Consider the following 15,081-nt stretch of genomic DNA (forward strand, 5'->3'; position numbering starts at 1 on the left):
TAATAGAGCAACATCCCCCCTCCTCCCAGCGATTTGTCGCGCTGCATTTGTGCTGTGGTCTGAGGGTTAGCCTGTCTTTGACGTGGAGCCAGGCAGTGACAACGCCTGTCAGTCCTCAATATTGCAGGAGAAATTCCGTGAACCAGGTCTTTGTTTTACCTCTTGCCCTGGCTGAGAGCTATGAAAGATATTGCTTCTTAGCCACTGCTTGGAGATTTATCAGAAACAAGTTTAACAGCTTCAAGCAGCTCCCTTGGGAACACGGGTCCCCATCACGGTGTAGCTGGTGCTAAACTGCTACCCATCAGTGGGACCATGGATCTGTGAAGCTGCTATGGGTGGGGGGCTTTCTCAAGGCCAATGAACCCATCAATGTTAGGCCAAAGGTACCATCATCCAGAACCACCTGGTGCATTTACTTTTGAGCAGCAAACAAATCCCAAAGCCTTCCCAGAAATGTTCTGCAAGAATAAGACAAATTTCCTGAATGGAGGGAAATGCCAAAACGGCCATGCTTATCACTAGATTTCCTCACAAAGAGAAAATTCTCCACTAATGCAAGCTGGTTTGTCCTGCTACAGAGACAGCTCTCTCCAGGTGAAACCCTTTCTCGTTGCAGAGGAAACCCTCCTCTGCTTCTGCTATTGTCAGATGGTGGGCCCCATCTGATGGAGGTGTTCCTGATCTACCCCTGCTTTAACCATCTGGAACTGAATCCTTTCAGAGCTGACTGTAGTAATAAAACTCCTCTTTCCATATTGCCTCATATATTACACTAGTTTCCCCCTTAATCTCGCTGCAACTCTGTTGATTTATCACCCCAGACCTCCAGCTCCCCTAAGGCTCAACCACAGTGCCTGGCTTTGCTCCTTCTCTTCCTGCCTTCAGGGAATTAAAAAGAAAACGTAAACATTAAAAAAACCCAGCCCTTCACACCTGCATTAGCCACTCGCTCTGATTACTACTCACTGTCTACGTAGCTGACTGATTCATAGGTAATCCTCAGTGTTTTGAGCTAAACTTCCACTCCAGTACCGGACTCGCACGCAGCCCAAACTCTGCCTTGAAGGTACCTCAGGGTGGGGGGACTCTCTCCTTTTGGCCTCTCTGCTCAGCTGTTACTCATTTATTAAAATCTAAGCCAAATATGCAATTATGTTGGAGGGAACATGTTTCCTTGTTAACCCTTTCTGGCTCTTATTCAGAATTTCTCAGGCTATAGGGATTTATATTTTACTACGCAGAGTTTCAGATTAATTGCTCGCTGTTCCCCACACCTCTGACGGAGGGAATGGGGAACAAGAGGGTTTTCTCTGACCAGAACTGCTACCTCATCCCCCGTGAGACAATACAGCAATGCACGTCCAGATTTTCTGGTGGTTCACCCTGGGTAACAGGGAGCAGTGTCTTACAAAAAGACAGCAAACCCTCCGTCTGGAAGGAAAAATGGGACTTACGCTCATCCCTGCCAGAACTTACAGGGCCTCTCTAGCCCAGCCATGGGTATGGGCTGTGCTGGCAGCTGCCAGACAAGGGTCTTGATGGGGCACGGGAGTGGGAGAAGGTTTGGTTAAAGGTGGCACTTATCAGAGGGGAGAGGAGCATGCTCCATTCTGGGAGAAGCTTGAACAGAGCTTTAACTCTTGGTCTGAAAGGAGTATCTCCAATTGTGCACACAAATCCCTCAAAGGTCCTGTTTTGTGCCTGCAGTGAAGAAGAAACACGTTATTATATCTCACGATTTAGAAGAGGTGAGGGAATGCGCATCTGGCACTGGACTCCCCAAGCCCTCACTAGCTGCAGCCCATTTTACCTGCAGCAGAAGCAGAAATATGTGCTGAAGGGCCATTAGGCTCCTGATCACGAGGAGGAGTCTTATCCCAATAAATGCATCTATAGAGCTCGCCATATTTGGCACTATGTCATCACAGGGATGAGCGTGCAGCCCCTACCAACTTTCCCAGAGCCCGAAGGATGGCACCAGAAACTAACCAAAAACCCAACTCGCATGTTTTTTCAGGTAACATACAGGCCACCTCCCATTTTCACTTGTATTTAGTGAGAATCAGATTCTAGGAATGAGCGTGTCAACAAAACCAGATCAACACACTCACTGGGAAGGTTAAGTCAACATAAGGGCATGTTTATTCAATTTTCATGTAAGTACAGTCACAGAAGTATCTGCTGGGAAGGACATTTGGGTGCCTCTGGTCCTGCCTCCCATAAGAAGCAGGACTGTTGCCAACACTAGCTCAGACCAGCCATGGCTTTGTCTAGCTGAGTCTTACAATCCCTCAAGGCCAGAGAGTCCCTGACCTCTCCGGGTAACCTGTTCCAGTGCTGCACCACCCTCCTGGGGAGAAGCTTCTCACAATGTCCACCCTGAACATCCCAAGCCACCACTTACAGCTGTCATCCACAGCCATATCACATCTACCACTCCTGAGACCTGCAGGAGCTCAACCTCATGTCTCCCTGCACCGATAAGTATGTACTTGCCTTTGGTGATGGTCCTTGCCACCCCTCCCTCTCCAGCAACCAGGGCTCCACCAGCCCCCAGAGACTCACTTCACTTCAGGTTTCCCTGAAGTCAGTGGACTCAACACAGCTGCGGGCTGTGACAGCTGAAGCACAGATAGATACAGGCAAGTGAAAGGCACCAAGTGGATATTCCCCTCCAACCTGGAGGCTCCAGCATGTCTCTGATGATGTCCCCTGAGCCCCCCACCCATACAACCTCCAGCCTTGGAAACTCTTATTTTTGGCTTTTTTGTTTTTTTTTTCTCTCTGTCCTTTTCCCATCCTGGACTTCGAGCCTCCCTATGATCTCTTCTTGTCCGCATGATTGCATCATTCATGGCAGTTAAGGTTAGCATAAATAGAAGGAAATACAAACAGCACTTCACACAGCATGCCGGCAGCTGGGAGAACCTGCAGCCAGCAGAGGTTACAGACCCCAGTCAGGTCTAATAAAGACCTGCATCACTGGAGGGGCAAGAACTGCAATTGTGATTATTCATGTTAAAATAAATAGAGGTCACTGCGTCTCCTGCGCTGTGGGGCGCCTCAGGAGGTGTCCTTTGTGCACAGCATTGAGCACTAGGCCAGGGCAGCCCAGCAAGGCTCTACTGTCGGCTGCTCAAAGGAAGAAACACCACGTGGTTTTTTCCTTCTCGCTGTGGCTCAGCAGGGACACAGCATACATGTGGAGAGATGAAGGGCGGACCTTCTGTTGCAGGATGTGGCCGCAGCCACATGAGGCACTGGGATTTGGGGTCGCTGTGGCCAGCACCAAGGAGCTGCCACCCTGAACATAGATCTGAATACAGCTCCTCTCCTGGGTGCCCTAAAACAATACTGACCAGAATATCCCTGATCCCTCTCCACAGAGCTCCGTCTTGGGGGTACTTGCTGTGCAGGCACTGGAAATTCAAACCTCTGCTCGTTTCTGTCCCCAGCAGACTTGCCACGTAAGACAAAGAGAGCAGGGGGACTGTGCAGGGCGACTACCGCTCACCTGGCAGAGGTGGGATGAGGAGGCCATTTACCTGAGGAAGCTCACTGCTCTGGTAGGGGCTGCAGCACTATCAGCAATGCCAGCTGGCTTGCAGGATCCTCTCCGTAGAGTGAGTGGTTTGTGAGAGGTGCCTCATGCAAGTGAGAACATTGCAAAATTCAGGACATCTGTACAAATTCCAGACCGATGCAGCTGCTCAAATGTAATTATGAAAAATATCAGCAATTGAATGGGGAAGGCATTGCAAAACAGCTAAGTAGAAAGAAAACAAACTGGCATGCTGCGATTGATGTAAGCATGTAACAGCCTCCACATGTCACTGGGACCTGCACGATCTGCACCAGCTGAGGCACGGTTTCCAGAGATGGAAAAACACTTCCAAGAGGAGCGACTGCGCAGCCGGGGACAAGCCCTCATTCCCTGTCACCGTGCCAGTGAACCCTGTGGGCCTCCCCTGCCACTCAAAGATGGGTTTTCAGGGACACAAGGCCTCTGGCCACACTCTGGGCTTCTGAGCTTGTCAAAGCTTGGGATTGAAGCCTGACCAGACTGGATGAATTAGCTAGGTGTCAGGAATACTCCTCAGCCCTGTTCAGAATTGGACCTCTGGGTCACCAAGAGTGCTTGATGTCAACAAGCGGTGATGCTGAGCATCCCCAGACCTCACCACAACCAGCCCGAGCTGCTGGCCCCTGACAGCCGCTTGTCACCCAGGCACAGCCCCTGCTTACAGCTGAGCTGGCCCATCAGTGCTGAGCCCTGGAGAGGCACAGGGACAAACGAAGAGGAAGGTGATGGTCAGTGTTGCTCACTGGACTCACACATCACAGCCAAGGTTGTCAAACAGCTGCACTCTCCTTTCCTGGTGTTGTTTTGGCCGCCACCTGCCAGGCACCCTAACACAAGTTTGGTGCAAAAAGCTAGGAAAAAGTTTCCATTTCAGATCAAACTGTGCGTTTCATTCAGCCCCAGACCAATGTGCCATACACTGTGTGACCATGCGGACACGCAAAACACATCTAGCCTCTTGCTGTACCTCCACAAAGCACTTCCAGAAAGAAGACGCAACATATCCTGCATATTAACAGAGAGAAGACAGTAGGAACAGTACTAAGAGATTATCCCAGATGCTACTTAAGATGTTTTTGTGGCCACTCAGTGCCAGGTACAGGGGACACCAGGCCACTGTGTTCAGGCAATCCCTCTAACTATCTCATCCCTCCCCAGCCAGCTACTGCTGTTTTAGATGAAGGAAAAGGCTTATTGTGTTCTTTTTTCTCCCCTCCTCCCCCATATTCTTTTTGTTTTATCCTGGGAAATCTGATTTTAAAAGGCACTAGCAGAACACTACAGATGTGGAGCTGACAGAAGCAAGCAGCAATTTCAGCCCCAAGACACAGGAAAGCCAGCACGAGCCTTTCCACAGGTTTCAGTGGGCTTTGAGTTAGACCTTCAGGGCAAGAAAGGAAGGGAAGTGCAACACAAACCCTTGCCCTTCGTTCATGTCCTCAAGCAGCAAGAAGCCCGGGACTCCCGAGGTGAAGACTTTGGGGGCTGCCCCCTCCCCGGGGAGCCACACACCGTGCAGCAGACGGGGCGAGATGTCAGGCACGTCCAGCACTGGATGTTCCCACCCAAGCAGGATGCTTGCAGATGGTTTTTCCAGGAGGGCTTGGAGGCAGCTCGGGGATTTTGCTGCTGAATCAGGCGTTCTGCGGCACAGGCAGAGACCTCACCGCTGGCGCCGAGCCCCGCAGCTGCACGACGCCTGGCACGCGCCGCCAGGGCTGCGGAGCCAACACGGACAAGCATGGGGCAAAGCGGGCTCGCCGCGGCCACTCGCTCACTGCCAGCCGATGGCATCGCTGGAGGCTTGTGTCCCCTCGGCAGGAAAAGATGAAAAAATAGGCACTGGAGGACAACCCACAGGAAACGCGTCCCTATCTGGAAGACAAAGGACTTGTTGTACAGCACACGCCGAAGATGTTGGAGCACAGAGGAGGGGTGTAGGTTTGGCACTTGAGAGCAAACAGTATGTCCCTGCCATACCACGTCGCTGGCCTTCTTGGGCACAACTATTTAGGTTGCTGGTACAAGGGTACATGTCCTGAAACATGTAATTGTCAGGCTTTTCTGGGAGCTCTTCAAATCCAGTATGTCTCACAGTCCTTTCTCCCAGACTGCTCCTACCTGCAGGGAAAAGTGGCCTTGTCACTAAAGGCTTCATTTTCAGCTGCCACCAACTACTTGTCTCTGCAAATCAAGCAGCTGGGGCCATTTTTCTTCCTGCTTTGCTGTAAGTTCTTCAGAGCAAGAACTTGTTGAGCATAAAGATAGCCACGGACCTTGGCCAAGACCTGTGCATGCCACAGCGATGCAAATACATACATTCTCCTTCTTTGCTTCGCTTTGATGTGGGTTGTCTTACACAGATCTCGGGGCAAGCACAGATACAGCAGCCCCCCAGGATACAACAGCTCCCCAGGTTTATGATGTCTTCTGAAAAGCGCAGAGCCTGTGCCGGCCAGCTTGTGTTTTTAGCGCCTGGCCCTGGGACCGCTGTGGAAAGGGCAGGACCTGTGCAGCCTAGTGGCCGTATTTTCCTCTGCTGTGTTTCAGGGCATCTCCTCTCTTTTGGCAGCTAGCAGCGGCAGACAGTTAAAGGCACTCCTGAGTGTAACACCATGCAAGTGTCTCAATCCAGCTGGTAAGGGCAGGAGAGACAAACGTAAGAGCAGCAGCTCTGGAAAGGGAAACAAGAAGGACAAAGACAGGGGAATGGGAGACGAAAACATCAGATTGAAAAGGAACAATAAATCCCTGGTGAGGAATATAACTGGGGGGATAGAGAGGGAACAGATTGCAGCTCGCTAATGAGGCAGACGGCATTTTCTTTGTGATCTGCAAATTCAATTGGGTTTTCTGACAGAAAAAGACCCCATGCTATCCAGGAATCTGTTTGATACATGACCTGCCTCCCTCTGCCTTCAGTGGCAATAGCTGCTGGAGCAGGCAGGTCTGGCAAAGCCCACCTGGCCTGGCAGCGCAGGCTGAGGTCAGCCCGCTCTCGCGGCCGAGCCCTCGCAGCAGCCTGTGGAGAAGGCAGCAGGACATGGGCAGGGCCATACCTTCCTGGTGCCTGCTGAAGTGCAATGCTCTGAGCCGCACAGGTGTGTCAAAATGGGCAGGATGCTCTGTTTGGGCCACAAAGCTGAGGTGACAGCCAGGCTCAGCGTCACAGGCGGTGCCCCAGATGTGAGGGGCTGCCTAGGATCATTAACGAATGGCTGAGACCATCTGGGAAAACAATGCTGCAAAGGTCCTTGGAGTATTAAGACCGCAGCTTCTCTGTCAGGCAGGAAGGCTCCAGCTGTGTGGTTTCAATCCGTAAGGGCTGCAGACAGCAATGCAGAGCATTTCAGGATGTGACACCCCTGAGGTGGGGACGTTGCTACAAGCCATCGGCACTGGTGTTCTGGCAGTGCCAAGGCATTCTTGCAAAACTCTTCCAGGGAAGGAGAGGGAGAAAATACAGCAAGCTGCAGATCCTCACATCTAGCTCCCACCCCTCAGTTCCCTGTATTTCATTAGGCAAATAATAGCTCGGGGTCAATAGCATCAGCCTCTTTCCTAGAAACAAAATAACCACAGCCAAGGTTGCCAAGCTTGGGGACCCGGGGATGCAGGCAGAGGTCCCTGCTCTGCAGTCAGCTGTTTTTGGTGTCTTTAGCACAGCATTACTTCTACAACACTAGGCAATAGCATGTTTCTCCTTCGCTGTGGTTTGGGGAACGTAAGTGTATGAAAGATGGGGCAAGAGCTCCCACACACACACATAGTTTCCTCATTGAAGCCTTGGCAGAAGTTCTCAGGAATAAATGGGCAGAGGGGCCTCATTTTTATTCTTTCCTATGGGATAAAGAGATTACAGTTCTCAGAGTTATCAGACCAATACTTGCGTGTGGTATTAAAGCCTCCAAAACAAAAGAACAAAGAGAAACTCAGCATAATCAATAGGTCTGTGGGCACAGTGCACCTGATGCCCGCACAGAGTTCAGCTCTATGAAGACACAAATCATCACAAACATTTGCTGGGAGACGTCCTCTCTCCTACCATTTGCAGGAAGGAAGAGCGCAGAGACGTGAAGTGCCCCTCATGATATTTGGTTACAACAAGATGCAAAGGCTTGGTTTGCTTGGACCAAGCCACATACCCGTGTGCACCCCAGAAGCTGGGGACTGCCAGGCCCCTGAGCCATCTCTGCTTCGTGCTAATGTGTACTGATACCCCTCATGCGGTTGGCAGCATCACAGACTTGGGACCTCCACGAAGAAGACAAGCCGATGAGAGGAGCCTGGCTAAGGAGGAGTTCATCAAGTGATGGGTCAGCTCTTCGAGACCCACCCTTCTCATCAGCTGACAAGGGCTCTCCTCTACCTGTCCACAAACTCCCAGTCAAAAACGTCACCGGATCTTACTTTCACTCTGGAAACACAGCAAACGGCATAGCCCCAGCACATGGACCAGATCACCACTAGCAGGGACAGCGGCTGTCTGCAGGCAGAAGTCTAAAGATAAGGTACTCCAGCTCCTGTTTTATAAAATATATATTCTCTGACACAGCACTACAATACACTGCTTTTTATATGCACACCCATTCCTCGAAATGTTCTCCCTGCTATTGGAAAGACAAAGTTTCTGTAAAGCAGTTAACTAACAAATATCCTATTTTTGTCCCTCTTATAGTCTAATTACTCAAACTCGCCAAAATTATCAGCATGGCTTTTCCTACTTTACATAGAAAATCTCTGTAACCAGCTCCAGTTGCCTTTCCCTGTCTTAAGTATTTGCACCAGTAAGCACCTACGCTCACTTACAGCTACACAGACCCAGGCCTGTGGATCAAAACCCAACACTTCACACCAGTGAAGCATCAGCGAGAGCGGTTAGCTGTCAGAAAGACGACCAATTGATATGGGACATCCTCAGCAGTAAATGACTTCAAATGAGGATGCCTCCTTTGGAGATATGCTGTAGGCTCACGTGATAGGTTGGGGGTCAGTTATGGGGCTTACCTAACGGCATTTTACAGTGTGTTTACTCGGAACACCAGGCTAGGCAGTCTTCCTTCTGACACAAAAGAAGTTGAGCCTCTGACACATGGAACCACTGTAGACTGGTTTTGTGTTACCACTGTGCTTGCAAAAGGCACGAATATACTTACTTCCTTCTTGGTTGCACATCCATTTAGGTGTTATCACCAGTTTTTCAGGGACTATCATATATAGTTCTTGTATTTTCCTCTCCTCTGAAAGTTTTCATGTTTTGGACTCAAGCTCACTGACTTTTTACAAGCCACCTCTGGCCTTTTATTTCAGGACATTCGCTTACAGAGGGCGATATGTTTCTGGCTGGTGCTGACATTGCACATATTGTTAAGAAAAGCTTATCTGTAAGTCTGCAAGGTCAGGATTATTTCTGAGGAGTAAAAACAAAAAGGCAGACACCATTTAAAATGGATCTCAGATCACCAGTCACTAAGGTACTCTTCTTTATCAGACTTGCACACAAAAGACTGAGTATCAGCTCTTGTGCTTTGTCAAAGCTTCGTTCCTGCCTTGTACGAAGAGATGCTTCAAAAGGCATTTCTGTCCCAATTTACTTAAAACTAAAAACAAACTAAAAAAATTGTGCTCCGGACGTAGAAATGCCACGCAAATCCCCATGAGCTGATTTTTCCAGGGAGGTTCCTTACCTCTAACACTGCTGATAGAAAGTCAATATTTAACAGAACAGATGCCACAGAGATACACTTCTGTTTCTGGAAATAAACATGAAGGCCAATTTGAACATGCCCCCACATCCCCAACATGACACAAACTTACTGCATGGCCCTGAGGACAGCGGTGAGCTGGATCTCAGAAAGCTGGTAGGATTTATCCGCAGACTGGTGAGGAGACATGGGGGAGAATAACCCAATTAGTTGCAGTCCTGAAAAGCTGTGTTCATTTCAGGTTCTACATAAACGTTCTTCTGAAAGACACTGCAAACCCCAAGGGACAAGTGCAACATCGACTTTCTTGAATTGCTTTCTGTTAGGGAAATAAGTTGCACAGCAGAGTTTTTTCCCAATTTAAAGTAGCAATAAAGTGCCTTCAACAGTAACAATTCCTCAGCCCAACTGAACAAGACGTGGCTTTCTAGAGCAGTTGAGGCGTGGATCTGTGTGCATTTCATTGGAATCTGTCTTTTTTCTACTCCTCTTTTCACTTTCCTCCAATCTCTTCATTTCAGTGGCAGACAGATTGCAAAATGGATCCCAATAAAGAGACATTTGAAGATTTACTTTGCTGTGACACTGAACTAACACCTTTAACCAATAAGCACAGACTCGCACAAGAGATCACACTGGATTCTCACCTGTCCTCCCTCCATGAGTGAAGGCCTAAAAATTGATGAAGGGGCTGAAACCCTTCTGAATATTTTATTGCATGCACAAATGCTTATGGAGACAAGTGCACTCTTAGGCTACAGGAACTCCGACAGTTAGGCAACTTACATCACAGCACGGAAGCTGCAGGGAAGATCTAAGCAACAGGAGGAAAGAAAAAGGTTACAAGACATTACACAAGGAAACTCAGCAGCAAAGTGCATTTGCTATACCTTCATCCCCATGATTCCTCATGGCTATCTTCAACCACTTACAGTAACAGCCAGGACTACAACGTTGTGTTTCTGATAGACAAGACTCCTAAAAATTTCCAAGCCTACCAAAGTAGCACAAAACCCCCACAAACCCAAGCCACAAAAACTGTCATGAGTTGGTATTTCCACTTCCCTCCTCTCTCCTCCAACTTTCTCCCCAAAAAGTTATTGAGTCAGTCAAAAAATATTTCTATTTTAAGGCATTGGCTGTTTTGCTATTTAAGTCCAAGTTACTTTGAAATAAAAATAGTATTGTTTGCATTTTTGTCCCCCGAAGAAAAGCAGTATCAAAACCTAATCTCCTTTCACACAGAATGTAGGTGCAAGGAATCTGAATTTTCCTCACAGAAGAATGCTGTGGGAAAGACATCCTATACACATCTCCTGGATTCCTGGGAACGGGAGGTAAACTTGAGGAACAGCTGAGAGATGCAATAAAAAGATTGGCTTTATTCTATTATAGGAATATCCGTTTGACTGTGGCCCTGCCATTTTAGTCATGGTTTCTCTGGGGTATGTCATGACTAACATCTCCCACTGTACATCCCTGACAGCAGAGGAAGTGCTGGCCTCCAAAGCGGTAACCGTGGTGAGTGCAGCCCTTTGTTTTTACCGGATATTTTCAGGGTAGCACAGAAAAAGCAATCACATCTGGGACCATCTCAAGGGGCTATTGGCAAAAATCCAGAAGCTTCATAGAAGAAGCAGCAGATTGTGGATTTCGATGCCTTGGGCAGGATGCCTGTTTCCACAATAGCTGGGGAAGGAAGAAATATAAAGGGAGATGGTCTGATAAGAACACGGCCATGATAAAAAGACTCTGTTCAGTATTAATTTATTTTTTGCAAGAAGAAAGGTGCCCACAGTCACTGGGTTACAAACGTTAGTCTCTTGCCTCAGTGAAATGGGAACTGGTGAGTCTTGAGGCGATGTTAAATACGGGATTTTAAAATGAGTACAAAAATAGACAGAGAACAGAACAGATGTGACAGACAGTGGGCTGCTCTCATTCATCCTGGAGTTTTGCAGAAAGTTGTTAAAATCACTTCCTCAGCAATTTCAATGCTGGTGGCTCTGTCCTGCTTTGTCCTGGTCAGAGGAAATTTAGCAGCTGCAAGGTGAAGATCTGTGCTTTCTGAAATCAATCATCTCGTCCACAATAAAAACTACCAGCCTTTTACTTATGAATTTGTTCTGCTGCCCTTGGGTAGCTGGGAACACTCACATCAGCCAGCAGAGTGGAGTTACTGACCCGCCTATGAAGAGCTTTACTAAAACTTTAAAGAGCACCACACGACATGAACACTCCCCCTTCTGCTTGCCAGCTGCTCTTTATGCCACCTCGGCTTACTTTTTGACCAAGGGACAAACAGAGATTTCAGCAGTAAAGTTCGAGGCTGGGGCTCCGTGGATAAATGAAGCCATTCGCAGCATGATGGATCGTGTTCTCTAACCTCCCAGCATCTGCCCACGGCAAGCTGTCCCACCTGCCCGCTCTTTTGGGTCGCTTTGCCTTTTCCAGATGTAGTTTTATTTCGTGCATTCCTATGTCCAATGCCAGCAGTGACAGCTTTAAGGGGATGGCTCCTCGCACCCTGCTTTGACTTGAAGTTCCTTCTTTGGTGAAATTCCGCCAAGCTCCGAGGCAGGAAGGGACCGCTGCAGGCTGTATCGTGAGCTCCTCCTGGTGGTCTTTAATACTGTATTAACTTCCCCTATGTTTGCGCTCAAAAATAAAAACACAGCTTTGGGACATTTTTCTCTTCTTCTATACTCAAGAAACACATTTTAAAACGGAAACAGAAAATAAACCATATATTCTGAGAGTGACGTAAAGTCTTTCATTCCTCACTGCTTGCAGATGTGGCTAAAGGGAATGAACACATCCTTACCCCTCACACTAATTTTTTTTCAATAAAAATAAAGAGTTTCACATTTTCTTCCTAGTAGAAGAAATAATTTTGTTTGCTGCAGATTCCAGTCTTTTGTATGACCCACAGGCAAAGAAATACATCCTTCCTAACTATTTATGTCTGTTCAAGACAGCCTTCTCCATGCCGAGTCGGCAGGGCAGGAAGAGGAGAAAGAGGAGGAAGAGCTATTCATAGCATTTTCTGAGATTGGGATGGAATGGATAGAATGGAAGTTCTATTCTTCTCAAATAACATGCGTAAAAACATTTCAGAAAGCTCAATTATAAATAATCCTGGCTCAAGGTATTAACCAAATCAGTCTGTTAGGCACCGCACAAGCATCTAGCATCCAACAGCTGCTGTCCCAGAAAGGTTACGTTACAAAGAACAAGCAGTAACACCCAAGTGAAGCAAAAGGTGGGAAAGAAAAAATACGAGAGTTTTTCCAAAGACTGTCACTAGCAATGGTCTCCACTCCCCTTCTAGTTGGGCATTAGTATATGGTATCATGCCATTGCAGAGTATCTTCTGATCTTTTTATGACTTGAAGTTATATAAATATATAAATATGTAAATAAGCAAACAAATTCATTTATATGAATTCTTTATAGACATTCTGCTAGCCAGGTAGCAGAAACAAAATCTTGATGTCAGATCTGCCTCTGCTGAGAGCCTTGCTGTCAAAAACTGACTTGACATACTTTGAAATTTTCAGAACAGGGCATCAGATACTTTCTTAAGGGTGGGCTAGTAGAAATCTTTGTTAATCCTGCCCATTTTCAGTACATAGCCAAAATGCCTCATATCAGAACCATTAAATCCAGCACCTTGCATTAGAAAGGCTCATTTTAGAAACGTTTTGTCCAGGATATTATTCTGATGACTTGGCATGGAATTGTACAATAGCTGATCTATGTAACATCAGAGGATCCATTTTTCCCCGCTATCTTCAGCACCCCTTCCTGTTTTTCCTTTGCTGCTTCTACATGATCACTGTCTCTTATTCAGCATAAGAAGTGTAGACAATGGGCTTCCAAAACCTAGTTTGCTCAGGTACTGTCACACACAGAGAAGTGGATTACACCAGAGACCAGAGGCACAGCCTGGTCCCGTGTCAGACTGCGTTCTTGTATAGACAGTATTTGCCTCAGCAGCCAAACCCCACTTCTGGGAAAAGCATGGATTAAATCAGCTGCATACACACACACACAAATACGTATCTTCTGCACACCTCTAAGATACCTTACGAAATAATAGCGATGCAGGTCCTATGTTTGAAAGTGATCTGTAAGTCCCTTGCTATAACATCTCCAAGAGAGAAAAGCTGCTGCTTCTGAATTTTACTGTTATGTCTTTTTAATTTCCCAGCTATTGATGTTATTGATGATGATCTTGATGGTGTTGATTTGAAAGCCCTTTGGGCTGTTGAATTTTATCTGCTGTTCACAGGTACGGCAACCTTTGGGCTCTCACTGCATCGTTAATTAGCACCTTAAGATATCAATACTGTTTGAGGAGACAGGAAAATCAGCTAGCAACAGTTGCACCCAGAAATGCCCTCAAAGATTTGGAGAAATTGAAAAATGTAGAAATGGAAGGCCAGAGATGTCTTGGCTTACATATGAGAATTACATCAGTGAAAAGGACCAAGTACTTCAATGAAGAAATGCTGCAAAGCATAGCCAAAAATTTAAATGGAGAAAAAATCAAAACCAATACAGCTCCCTAAAATGCCTTCAGCTACAAAACCTAAAAATCTATAGAAACAATTATTTTTCAGACTTGTGATTTTTAACTTGCAAGCTCGGTTGCAACAGAAAACAAGCCTAAACATGAGAATCGTGAAATGGACTAAAAAAAATAAATTAAAAAAAAAACCCTGAAAAGTCACTAGATATCCTCCAGTTCAAATCCTTTGCAGAACCAGCCAGAATCTGGATCCATTATAGTCCAATCTTCCTGGCAGCTGATAAAGAAATTCAAGCAGAGAGATCCAAAGATCTTAAATAATTCTCAAAGAGGTCACATGGTTTACATGCTTGGTTTAGATGTTTTTATAGAAAAGGAAATCTGTCTGTTCAACCTCCTTTCATCCTGTTACTACAGTGACTGAAACACTGATGATTCCATGCTGCACTGAAAACATGGCTTTCCCAGGCTAAGCTGCTACTTTATCAGGTGACTGAGACACTGGACTCCACTCAATTGCATTCAGAGTAATAACTGAGAAATGAAAGATAGCAAAATGACGATGGTTTAGAAAAAGCCTTTCCAAAATCACAAAATGGAGAGGTTCACTTCGTATTATGTCAGTACTGTAAGTGAATGAAGCTACCAGTTCACAGCAGCAACCCTGTAGTGTGAGTACATAAGCAAGGCAAGGTTTCTGTGGAGAGGAAATGTCTTACATGTGAACAATGAGCGCTAAACATTACTTTCCCACTCTTCAAATATATCAGTTGGTCTAACACATATCACTTCCCCTTACAAACCTGACTCATATGGTAACTGTGGGATGTGTAACATGAAATCTCTTTCTGCTTTCTGTACAAACTGAACTCCTCCTTTAAGTGAAATCCTCTTAATATTGAAGAAAATGGATCAACAGAACCAGTGCTTAAAATAATTTCATGGAGCCACAGGTGTGTTATACAATGTTCTCACATTCTCCCAAAGCTTCTCACCAATACCTCTTCTCTGAGCTGCTGCAAAAGCCTGGGGAGAAAGATCATTCAGATGCTAGGTCCCATTTAATGCTTGGTCTCCCTCCTAAGACTATGGCAATTCAGCACCACTTGTGGTGCTTAGCTTTATGACAAGCACAGCTGTCCAGCAGTCTTTGGAATATGACTGTGATTTTTAAAAATCACAACTCATTTTGCAGTAGCGCACTGAAGAGCTCACACATTTTTCTTCTCCCCCCTCCCAGTGGACCTGGGCTGAAT

This window comes from Nyctibius grandis, chromosome 5 (genome assembly GCF_013368605.1).
Source record: "Nyctibius grandis isolate bNycGra1 chromosome 5, bNycGra1.pri, whole genome shotgun sequence".
Taxonomy (NCBI): Eukaryota; Metazoa; Chordata; class Aves; order Nyctibiiformes; family Nyctibiidae; genus Nyctibius; species Nyctibius grandis.